The following is a 12753-nucleotide window of genomic DNA, read 5'->3' on the forward strand; positions in this document are numbered from 1 at the left end:
TGCCAAAGCCATGGACTCAAACTCAGTGCTGAAAATGCATTATTTTCCCCCTTCAGTAAAAACGATATCCCTGCAAACTATCCTATAAATAATAATACCCTAAGCAACAACTCAGTAGTGAGAGTCTTGGGAATGCAAGTTGACAGCAGCCTAAACGTTGACCACCATTTGTCTACTGTAGTAAGGAAGGCATTCTACATTGCACACTTCATTAGCAAAGGCATTGCCTCAACAGCAAAAAAGGCCATAACACCCCTGTATTCGACCCTCATCAGGCCAAGACAAATCCTCCTTTTGGTACGTACCTTACCAGGCATGCAAAAATGTAAAAATGAAATCCACTGGAAACCACTAAGGCACAAAGCCTCAAAAACAAATAAAAACAAATTGATTGTGCAACTCAAAACAGTTTCTCTTAAAAGCTTCCTCAGGCATACAGAGTAAATCTAACAACAAGCTTATATACTTAAAGCAATTAAAATCACATGACAATTCAAATTTTGTAATTTAACTGTCTCAGTAAAGGTTTTAAAGATATAGCTTCATTCAAGCCTGGGGAATTTCATCCTTAATATCCACAAACTCCTCCAGTTCAGTATTCTGTACTAGGTCACCACCTTGCAGGAAATCATCTAAATTAAAATCATAAACTTAAAAAGATGTGCAACCCCAAAACTTTCAATATGCTTGTAAAGTGCATTAGAATTAATTTTCATATCAATTTCTGATAAGTGGCTGCTAATACGATCTTTAAGCCTTCTGTTGGTCTTACCCAAAATAGTATGCTGAACAGGTTTGACATGTAGCTAAATACATAACATTTCTCATATCATAATATCCAAAAGCATTAATATCTTTTTGTAACAGGGTGTATAAAAGTTCTCAGTATTGATATTTATACAATGCACGCATTTATTACATGTATATGTTCCTGTTCTGTTGGTTTTAAAAATGTATTATTTCTTGGTTGTTCTTTGTAACAAAACCTCCGTTTCAAACTGAGGCATCTTTTGTAGCCAAAAATAGGTTTATTTCTTATCTTATTTCTAATTCCAGATACTGCTGACATAATAGGCCAATATTTATTAATAATCCATTTCACAGCATTAGTATTTTGATTATAAGTTAACATGCATCGTGTAGAGTTATTTTAAAGGAGCATTTCATTTAATGGCCTCATCATTAATGTACTCTGAAGAATAAACAGGTCTTGTTACAGTTCGACGACCTTGGACAACACTATTTGTGATTTTATGAATATTACTTTTATTATAGCCCCTACATAAAAAATTAATTTGAAGTATTGTCTAACTGCAAAATCATCTGTGAATCGTCAGTATGCAATCTAGCTATATGCGTCATTTGATTTTCTACTATATTCATAAATACAAACGGAGGATACATACTTGTCCAATGCAAATACGTATTCCTTTTAACTGGCTTGTTATATAGTTTAGTATCCAACAGTCCCTCTTCTGTCTTAATCAAAGCAATGTCCGAAAACTCCATTCTGCTGGATGAAATTTCCCTTTTAAAATGCAAAAATTCAGTAGAACCATTAATAAACTTAAAAAAAAGTAATCAAATTCCCCCAATGTTCCTGTCCATACAAGGAAAAGGTCATCAACGAACCTACGATAAATAATTTGCTTGGAAAGGGTTTTTAGATGCAGATAAAATATACTGAATTTCCCACATGAACATAATATCTGCATATGTATTAGCCACAGGCATGTACATGGCAACACCTGTGACCTGCTGGTATATCTGCAATTAAATTAAAAAGATGCTGTTCACTAATACAATATATAGCAAATCGCAAGGTTTATGCATCTTTTTGACTTCAAAATTAGAAAACTGAATTAAAAATCATTTAACATAGTCAATTCTGATGTTGTCAGGTATGCACATAAATAAGGAATCGACATCCATATTGATATCTATGTCCTTAGCCAAAATATATACATTCTTAAGTCAGATGAATCTTTATCAGTTTCAAAGGTATTACAATCTGCTTACTATACGATTACAATGTTTGAAATGTTAAATTCTACTGATATTAAGAAAATTACTAAATTCAAAAAAATAACATTGTAAAGGAAGTTAATAATGTTTTGCATGAGCTGTATACAACAGGGGACAGAAGTTTTGATTTACTTATTTTACTACCACAACCCCAGTAACACCCATTATTTAAAGGATACCTAAATTACACAAGTATAGGGTCAAACCAATGTTGAGACAGACTGTCTTCTGCAAGGGGGTGGGTCACAGAACCCACCTCCAAATATCTAGACTTAGAGCTAAAGAAATGTTTGCAGCATGCATATACTATCAAACGATTCAAATTAAGTGATTCCAAAAGAAGGGAAACCACACTTGTCAAGGCCAAAAATGAGCAATGAGAACTACCATGCTCTTTTATTGATGCTTTTTCTGTACAAACTTCATAAGGAGGATAGGTGGATAAGTACAGAGGAGACAGGGTGGCTAGCCGTGGATCATAGTGTGTCTCGGTGGTTTTCCCTCTGGGAGAAAATCAGGGCATCAAATCGGATGCATTTGGAATTGTGAGGAGAGGAAAAAACACTACAGCATGGCTGACCCCAGTGACAAAATATCAGCTTCACCACTGACAGATTAAGAGAACATTTATGAGAACTGCTCATTCTGTCCATTATTACAGTGAACTTCCCCAGAATGTGCACTGCTATTTAGAAAGTGAGTGGAAAAGATCTCCCAGTGCCACACTCTCGCCACAAGGGATAGAAGCATGTCCTCTCCACCCCCGTTTGTTGATGTACCAGATTACAGACATGTTGTTGGTATTTAAAGCAATCATCCCCAGAGAAAGAATATCTTGGAATACCTACAATGCTAGGAAGACTGCAGTCATCTTTACAACACTGATGTGCAGATTAGCCTCTAAGGGGGATCTAGTGCCTTTAACTGTCTGTCCCAAGCAGTGCCCCCTCAGCTGGGAAGCATCTGTGGTCACTGTGGTCTTGGGCAAAGTGGAATAAAGGGTCAACCATGTAGAACGTCCAGGGCATAGATTCACCAGGACACACATTCTTGGCAAATGTTGGTAATTTGAATGGGAAAACTCAAGGGTTGTCATCTTATCAACCACTGGACAGCCAGAGTCCACTGCAGCACACTCAAAATATTGACGGTGGTAGCAGTGCTATGGATGTGGCCATAGGCCCGAGGAGATGGAAAATTAACCTGGCTAGGGCAGAATAAACAGAAATGAGATATACAGCCTGAAATTGTAAAGTGGATAGTGTGGACTTAGGTAGTCTTGCTATCTGAGAAACTGTATCCAGGTGGGCACCTATGAACTCCAGGACCTGAGTGGTTGAAAGGTGTGACTGGCTGTAATTGAATGTGCTGCCCAGATTGAGGGATAGATGGAACAAATGGTCCCTGGTATGAATCAAAAAATGCTTGATAAGAGTGGTGAAGGGGCCACTCGAAGAAGTAGGGAAAACACCCCTAATCTTAGCCATCTCAAGTGTGCTGCAATCACTGCTGTACATTTGGCGAAAACTGGAGGTGGGGGGTTGTGGTGAAACCAAAGGGAAGGGTTCTGAACTTAAGTGACTGGCCTCCAAGCAGAAAGAAAGATACCTCCTGGATCATCTAATTTTGATGTGACAGATCTCCAGGGTGCTTACTATCAAACACATCCAACCATCCTTCCTCAGAAGTGGAAGTATGGACTGAACTATGACTATTCAAAAAATTGAGCGTTTTATAAACAGATTTAGATAGCTTAGGTCTCAAACTGGTATAAGGTCAAAGTTTTTCTTTGACATCAAAAAGAATCTCAAGTATGTTCTGAACCCTTACTGGTCTGGTGGGAGCTGTTGGGGGACTCATTTTGCTAGCAGCTTTTTGAAGTCTACGGCTGTGTCTTTCCTTTGGTGAGGTGGCACACTAGGAATGTTCCTTGATTTTTGTTGCGGAAGGATAGGAAAAGGGAATGTAACAGCCTTTGGTAATGACAGTCTGCACCCAGACATCTTTAGTGATAATGACCAGGCTTCTGAGTGCAGAGATAAGCACCCCCTGACTGCCTCCAGAGTGCATCAGCCGGGCAATCCTTCAGGAGTGCTGATACAGCTTCTCAGTAATTGGATCTCTGAAGCCTTGGTTTTGCTAGCCTCCTCTGCCATGTGAGCAACATCTACCACTGAAATTATGAAAGAGGTTGTACAATTTCATTACAGGCAAAAGCAGAAAAGAACTCCTGAAATCCAGGAGGCATCAAAACCCACCAACCCACTAGACATGCCACCTCCTACAGAGGTACTACTTAACTGAAGGAAGTCAAGACATAACATAAGCAATGTATTCTGCAAACTCATGTAAAAGACTCTGCAGGACATGCCTGATGTGGTGGTATAGTCCCAAAAGTCCAGAAAATTACTGGCAAACATAGTGAAACAGGTGTGAAGAAAAGCATAATCCATAAAGGCCAACAGTATAGCTATAATGTGTGATTTCAGATCCAACCTATTTGTGTTACCTGAGGGAGCCTTCAAGTACAAGATTAAGAGAAGCACCATTAGACCAAACCATCATCATGCCTTGCACCTGACTGCTGTGGATAACATCTTGGACCTCACATGATTGGATGCCTTCCTTATGGAGGACACCTTTGCCCTGGTCCAAGCATTTATGCTATTAACTACATTCAAGCAACTGGTATATTAAGTGTGGGAAAACTGATGTCTACTGCCATTCTGAGTGACCCTGATGGCTAGGAAGTTAAATATGTCCTGCAACAACCTGTTCAGCGGCTTTTTGGATGTGGGAGAAGGAAAGGAAAAAAAATTACCCTTACACATATTACAGGTCTTTGCAAGGCTGCAGTCAATCCTACTCAACACCAATTTCTCCAAGGACTGCAGACATGTAGTTTAACACAACTAAAGGTGACACAAGGTGCCACAAAAATTTGTTTATACTATTAAAATCTTCATAGAAGGCATTCGGTCAAAGCATTAGAAGGTTTAGTTTATATACAGAAGCTGGAGTACCGGGTAGAATGAAGCTGGTTCTTCCAATTAAACCACTATTTGTTGTTGTTTTTCTTTCGGCTTTTCCCAGTTACGGGTCGCCACAGCGGAACTCCGGTCTGCTAATGATTGGCAGTCGATTTTTATGGTGCCGAGGTGCCAGCCCGATGCCCAGCCTTTAACGAAGGCACGCCCATTCACGCATGTCTTTCGAACGCCACTCGACCGCGGGGAGGGCATGCAGACTCCACACAGAAGGCACTCCAGCCAAGAATCGAATGGGAGAACAAACCACTATTGCACTGATCAATGCATGAAAGAGCACGTTTCTGATAATTTTGTAACTTTTTTCTTTTAATAAACACTGTGCCCTTAAATGTGGAACCTCGCATACATACTTTTTTTTTTTTTTTTTTAAATGATTACATTTTAGCAGAATGTTTACACAATACTTAAATCTTCCTTAGAATGCATTCTGCTGATTCACTTGAAAATTTTGTTTACATCATTAAAATCTTCCTTCTGCTATGATTTTCTTTAAAGAAGATAAAACACATTTCTGGATTGTTTTTTTTTGATTTATGAGAATAAGAGGGTTTTTTTATTTTTCGCTACATATCACTGACTGCCTTAGAGAACTGGGGAAGAGGAGTAGCTGATGCTAGCCCTGACTTACCTGCCAGCTAAGGAAACACACAGCATAACAAGTTTATCTTTCAGTCAATTACAGGCATGCACAAACAAGCAATTAAATTTTTTAATGATACTTAAATCACAACATTTTGGGGAATTCACTTTTTCTCTAGGATACAGTGTTGTATATTTAAGTAGCAGGAGGTGCTAGGGTGTCAGCGGGTTGCCCTCTTGCAAAAGTGATTTAACAATGAAGCAGCAACTTTCAATACTCACTGTTTCACTATTGATCACTAATGCATTTAACTTTATTCATTTAGCCAAATACCCAATGCATTTTTTGTTTTGTATAATGGATGATTCCCTGCAGGGACTCCCTTTTTATGCAATATGTTGAGTTTAGCTATTTGTTCTGAAGACCTAAAAGAAAAGGAACAAAATGATGTGCAAATTGACAGATGCAATCAAATCTGCCTGGCCTGGGGAACATTTTGGAAAGTCTTCATGTCAGAGATGCATCTTGGAATCACTGTCTGAGAACACTACCAGATAACAGTGTGAATGAACACACTTATTGTTTGCTGTCAAGGGTAAACAAAATGGACTTAATCACCTGAGGAAGGCCCATCTTACAGACGAGGGATGGTCACCTCATACAAAGGTGTTCCTATGAGAAAGCAAACCCCAAATGTTACAGGACAATTACAGCACCACAGACTACCTTTCAGCTACCACACATGCCCTCCATATGTGAGGGCTGTAGTAGGGAATTCACCATTCTAAAGTTCAAAAGCTACATATCCAATAGGCGTCAGTCAGTAAAATGGCACTCCACCCTCTCTCCATACCTCCCCATCACCACTGGTGTACCACAAGGCTCTACCCTTGGTCCCCTCCTCTAACATTCTTACCAATCCCCTCCATACATCCACACAACAGACCTCCCTAATGCAGTATGCAGATAACTCTACACTCATTTTCACATCTGACAACATTGGCACACCTACAAATAAATAAATGAATAAATAAATAAAATAAAAAATACTCAGTAAGCTTTAAAAGCAACTGAAACATTGCTTTGTAACTCACAGCTGATGCTCAAACTTAAAAAACTACTACTTTGTCACCCAAATCCCTCAGCCATGAAAAAACAAAAACAACTTAAAGACTTCTCTCTTGATAATACAACCAACCAGTGAAGTCACTTCTCATAGTAAACTATTAGGGATGATAACAGATCATAATCTTAGATTTGACCTGCATATACAAAAATTGCAAAAGAAAAACTAGGGATGTTTTATAGAGGCAAAAACTGACGCAACTAAAGCTACACTTACCACTACTTATGTCCTCACCACACTTCTTTACAGTGTTCCCATCCTTACTAACCTTCAGGCATCACAAAAATCAAAACCTGAACAATGTATATCACTAAAACACTTACACTGGTTAGAATTACCCCATGAACTAGCATAGGCACAACTTCTTACCACCTAAACATAAAACATCTTCTTGTCCAGCAGTAAACAACATTCTACACAACTATGTTCCTAGTCAGTCATTACTATCCAGTGACCAAAAACTCTTTGTCTACAAACCTATCAAATAACTGCAAACTGGGAGCCATTATTGAATCCCCAAATGATGTGGATACTCTACAAAAGTGCCTTACAGAAACAGATGCTTGGTGCCAGAGCCATGGGCTCAAGCTCAATGTCAACAAATGTATAGTTATCCCCTTTGGGAAAAAACATGTATCCATGAATTACCATATAGGTGGCAGTACACTAAACACCGAAAGTGTGATAAGAGACTTAGGGACACAGGTGGACAGTGGTCTCACCTTCGATAACCACATCGTCACAACAGTCAGGAAATTCTTCTATGTGGCACACATTGTCACAATAGTCAGGAAATTCTTCTATGTGGCACACCTCATCACTAAGAGCTTTTCATCCAGAAAAAAGGAGGTCATTGTCTCACTGTACTCATCCCTCATTAGACCCATTATAGAATACAATGCCCAGTTTGGTATGTATCTCTCAAGACATCTGCCACAACTGGAAAGGCCGCAAAAATACCTCACTAAAAGAATCACAGGCCTAAAGCAGATGCCCTACGCTGACCGCCTCAAAAAACTCCAGCTATACACTTGTCGCATATCGTCTACTCGGAGGCGATCTCTGCTCAACATACAAGGCCATGTCAAACCCAGAGCTGTTGGACATGCTACACTTAAAGAAATCCCAATCCCACAGAGCCACACGCTCCAGGGATCTAAACCTTGTCATCACAATAAACAAAACATGCTGGAGGGATAGGTTCCTCATCCAGAGACTCCCCAGACTCTGGAATAGATTGCCCATACATGTCAAGCAGAGTGCCTCTTTGGCCCTCTTCAAAAGGAACCTGGACGATTGGATGGGAGAAAGGAAATTCACCCCGGGGATCACATCAGTCGCCCTGCTAAACAAGGGTCCAGGGAAGTAAATAGTGTGGGAAGAAATAGCCAGGGAATTGTTATGGCTAGACTTGTATAGGCCCTAGGGCTGATAGCCTAGTACCAACCTATGAACCTATAAATCTGCTGGGCATTGTCTAAGGCCTGGAACTCTTTATCTCTATCAAATAGGTAATTATCCTTCCTCCCATCATTCAAAGCTATTCTAAACAACTTCCTAGTCAAAAGCTGGTTCTGTTTTTTTCTATCAATACCAGTATAAACTATATCCCTAAATGTGGACAAATGCCTATTCATAACTTACATCTCCTTAATTTCTCTATAAACTGGCTAAAATTTCTCTAATAAGTTATATTTCAATGATTTAATAGTATCTATACCTAACCTAGGTTTTCAAATTGTGTCTAATTTGACATAATTATTAAACTGTATTTGTTTTTTGTATTTTTAAAGATTGTAAAATTATTCTTCTTAAAATATTTTGTAACACTTTGGAGCTTCCCTCTCCAGGCCTCCATTGAAAATGGGATCCTACTTAGTCAGACATTCCCAGTAATCAAATGTCAATTATTCTTCTTAAAATATTTTGTAACACTTTGGAGCTTCCCTCTCCAGGCCTCCATTGAAAATGGGATCCTACTTAGTCAGACATTCCCAGTAATCAAATGTCAATAAATAAAAACACCAAAAATGTAGGAGAGCAATGAGGGTAGCAAGCCCTCCCCAAACTTTATACATACCTACTCAGACATTGCCAAATCTCAGAGAAAAGAGAATACACTAAGAATTGGCCATCTCAGACTTAAAATGCGCTAGTCTGTTTGGCCATTAAGTCTGAGCATTATGGGACTAACTATAGCAGGTACTGACATTTCAAATGGTTACCATTGATAGCTATAAAAGCATTTTTATTATTAGACCAAATATAAGAAAATTTAAAAAAAGCCATAAAAGTACTTAAATAATACACAAATTCTTCCAAGTTGTTGAGCAATATCTTTCCAAATAAAAAATAAACATTCAATAAAGTGTTTGTAAAGTAAGACATCATAAAAGGAGCAAGAACATAAAAATTGCTGTTTCCATTGACTGAGAACTAAATTAGTTATATAAACAGGTCAATGGTGTCAGTGTTGTAGACATGGCCTGGCTAGTTACATTCTCCAAACAAGAACAATTGTTCTGTAAAACTACTTCTAAAAGTTCCCACAAAGTTTGTGGCAGTTTTATTGACTTAAACAATCCCACAGCCACTCCACTCCTTCTGCTTGAGGGATACTTGTATACATCTGCTGTCATCATCAAAATATCAGATGTGGATAATACAAAGTCATCAAGCCTTTCCAAAAAACCTCATGAACCCCTAATAAATGATGGAAGGAGTTGCATAAAGGAGTTCCAGTTGTTCAGATGCATTGCTATGGTTTCTTATACCCAACAACAGCAATTACAGTAGGAAATTGTTGTTCATGCAAGTATTTATGTATTTCTTAGATACAGAAAAGAGAATCTGTGGTGACTGAACTTTTAAAAATGTATAAAGCTTAAAACTAATGCCCATTTTTGTCAGTCTAAGTTGTTATAAATTCTCTGATATGTTACATTAATATCCCACAAGATCACTTTTTTTGTAACCTTTAATATTACTCAAAGTTTCCATTTTGATTTTATAACTTTGTCCATAGTCTGAATTCATAAACTTCAAATTACTTGTCTGTTGTGGTTAATTAATCATCGACTGCTGCTCAACAGGTATATTATAAAATCTGTACATCATTTCAGAGGTACTTTATCAAACCTGCCTGAAGGTTTTGTCAAATGGTTTCACTTTTGTTCCTACATGAAACTGAAACTTAGCAATATCTGCTTGAACACTAAAGCACTTGTGCCTAACACCGAGCATGGTACATTAATATGTCAATGTCAACTTTGAGCACGTTTTTGAACATGTCTGAAAGTGAAATTAAAAATTTGTTTGGCTAACTGCTTGAAAGCAATATAAACTTTATAATGTAACTAGACATAGTTGTTCATAAAGATGAATGAGCAGCTTGAACCGACTCAACCTGTTTTTTGTAAACTTGCTTTTAACCTTCTGTGCCGAATACTATAAGCCTCAAGAAACTATGAAATGATTATGCAAGGACATTTATGATTGTATTACTGGTATGGGGCAAGCAAATCTATAAATCTCAGATGACTTAAAGATGTATACAACACACAAAGCCATTAATTTAATGACAGGACGGTGATGCTGATAAAGTAGAAGCTGTTCTACCCTCAAAAATGGAAGCAAAAAAATTCAGCATGCAACTCAATAATCGTATCTGTGGAAGAGATCCGAAAAGCAAATAAATCCAAGGTAGGTAAAAGTGCAGGAAAAATAGTCCAAAATTAAGCCAGCAGTTACAAAACAGTGGTGATGTGAATATAAAAATTATGATACTTTCAGCTAGTGACAGAAAACATTCAGTTATTATGTTCAAAATAGAACATTTGGAAGATGCCATACAAAAACTGAGTCAGCTGAATATCAAAGTTAATCAAAGATAAACTAAAGCGGTAACGCAGAAGACTAGTATACAACATTTTGAAATAAAGCATCTTGTACTAAATTTAAGCAAGCTTGGTCTATAGTCAGTTGATAAAAACTACCTTGCAAAAAGACCAATCTAATTTGATTGAAAATCTGTAGAAATGAAAAATTAGTATAAGAGGTAAGAATGTAGAATTTACTGGAGTATAAACAAATTGGTCTAGTAAACTACATATACAGAACAAGACAGAACAAGATAAAACATTAGAGAGACATATCAGAGTGTTGCTAAGAAATGAAGTAGAATTATCTTAGACAAATTGTAATGAAATTTGCAAGGTCAGACAGAAGATTATTTGATTTTATAAATATAAGACTGTTGTAGATGAAGCAAATAGTATTCCCCGTGAAGTGATCTAAGCAAGGAAAATATTGGTATCACTGAAGACGACCCTGTTGGAAAGAGACATCTGTCTGCAATTCATATTCCCTGCTAAGTTGCAATCAAATGATCCGAGTGCATCCTTCATCGCTGACATAGTTCATGAAGCCATCAGAGAACTAACTACATTAGGAATCATTTATCCCTTAGATGTTTGACTGGCCTACTAAGTTCTACCTAATGAGACTGAACTATGTATTTTTTAGGGTCTTCTCATGCTCTTATTATTCCTTTTATTTTAAATTTGTATTCCATAAGTATTTGTCTTCACATGTTCATAGACTTACTAGGAACTCAGTCTGGAGACCACTACAAGCTAGCCAAAAATTCCTATTCAAAAGCTCCCTCAAAACTCAGAGAGATCAAGACAAGACAGACCGACCAGGGGAGAATTTAAGCCTGCCCTTCTAATTATCTAAGTTTACCTTTAAGGTGTTAAGGGTGCGACCCTGCTTGACATGTAGTGGATGTTTGTTCCAGAGATGAGGGCTACATTGGGATATGAATCTATCATGCTTATGTGTCTTATTTATGTTGATGAAGGTTCATTTACTTACTTTATCCAGGTATTTGGGGTACTGTTTATTCTGTGAAGGAACAGAAGGTCAAACAGGATTAGATTTTTCGTGATTTGAAAGGCTAGACATACATATCCCCAGGAGGAGTCTAAAAGGAGACTGAGTACAGACAGTCTTTCAATCTATCCTGATAACTAAGAATTTTGGGACCCCTGATCTTTTTTCAGTTATGAATCTTCAAGGTCTCTAAAGTTGAGTGATATAGTTAAACAAATACATGCTAAAAGGTGCATTATATTCAATAATGGGGCTGATGAGATATCAGTAAAGGGGAAATTAAGACTTCTATGATGACCTAGTGGATATGCCTTTGGAAATTACATGAGCCAGACAGAACACTTTACAAACTACTGTGGAACTACTGTGGAACTACTGTGGAGACACGATGGTCAAAAGATTATTGGAAATTACATGAGCAAGACAGAAGACTTTACAAACTATTGTGGAGACATGATGGCCAAAAATTATCAAGAGTGCCTAGATCCCTTACCACAGTATCTGATTAAAGAGGTGTGTTACTTATATGATATGTAAAGATGCTTTATTTGCCAAAATAAGCTATGCTCTATTTTTTCCTCATTAACTTGAGGCCACTGTCCTTGCATCCAATTTTTAACGTACACTAATCCATGTTGAAGCAATCAGTGGAAGACTGAATAGCAGCACCAACTTTATAGTCATCCATAAAGTTAGAGAAGTGCAAGACTGAAGGTCCAAAAAAAAGAGTCCTGTTGTATACCACTGGTATCTTTCTTGCTTTTCATTAGTAGCACCTCCTAGTCTAACCACATGGGTTCCGTCAGACAACCACTTAGCTATCTACTTTACAATGACCTGATTTATATTCAGATTTACAAGTCTGTCAATAATGACTGCATGAGGAAGTGTCAAAGGCATTAGCCAGGCCCAGATATGTTTTATGTTCTGCATTATAGCTATCTACCACTTTGGGTAAATTGTCAAAGAAATTTGAGGTTAGAGAGGTATAATATTCCTTTGACAAGGCCAAGCTGATGAAGGTCAAGAGTTGAGAAATTTCCAATGTCCAGATTAATGAGGACTGAGATAACAACACT

General features: G+C 37.7%; 1 protein-coding gene across 1 annotated transcript in view; it reads right to left on the bottom strand.

Moving 5' to 3' along the window:
• LOC122790939 (probable inactive glycosyltransferase 25 family member 3) overlaps positions 1-12753 on the bottom strand; it is a 598803-nt gene that overhangs the window by 537555 nt on the left and 48495 nt on the right. The window lies entirely within an intron of this gene.

Source organism: Protopterus annectens, chromosome 16.part0, assembly GCF_019279795.1.
Source record: "Protopterus annectens isolate FY-2018-M chromosome 16.part0, PAN1.0, whole genome shotgun sequence".
Taxonomy (NCBI): domain Eukaryota; kingdom Metazoa; phylum Chordata; order Ceratodontiformes; family Protopteridae; genus Protopterus; species Protopterus annectens.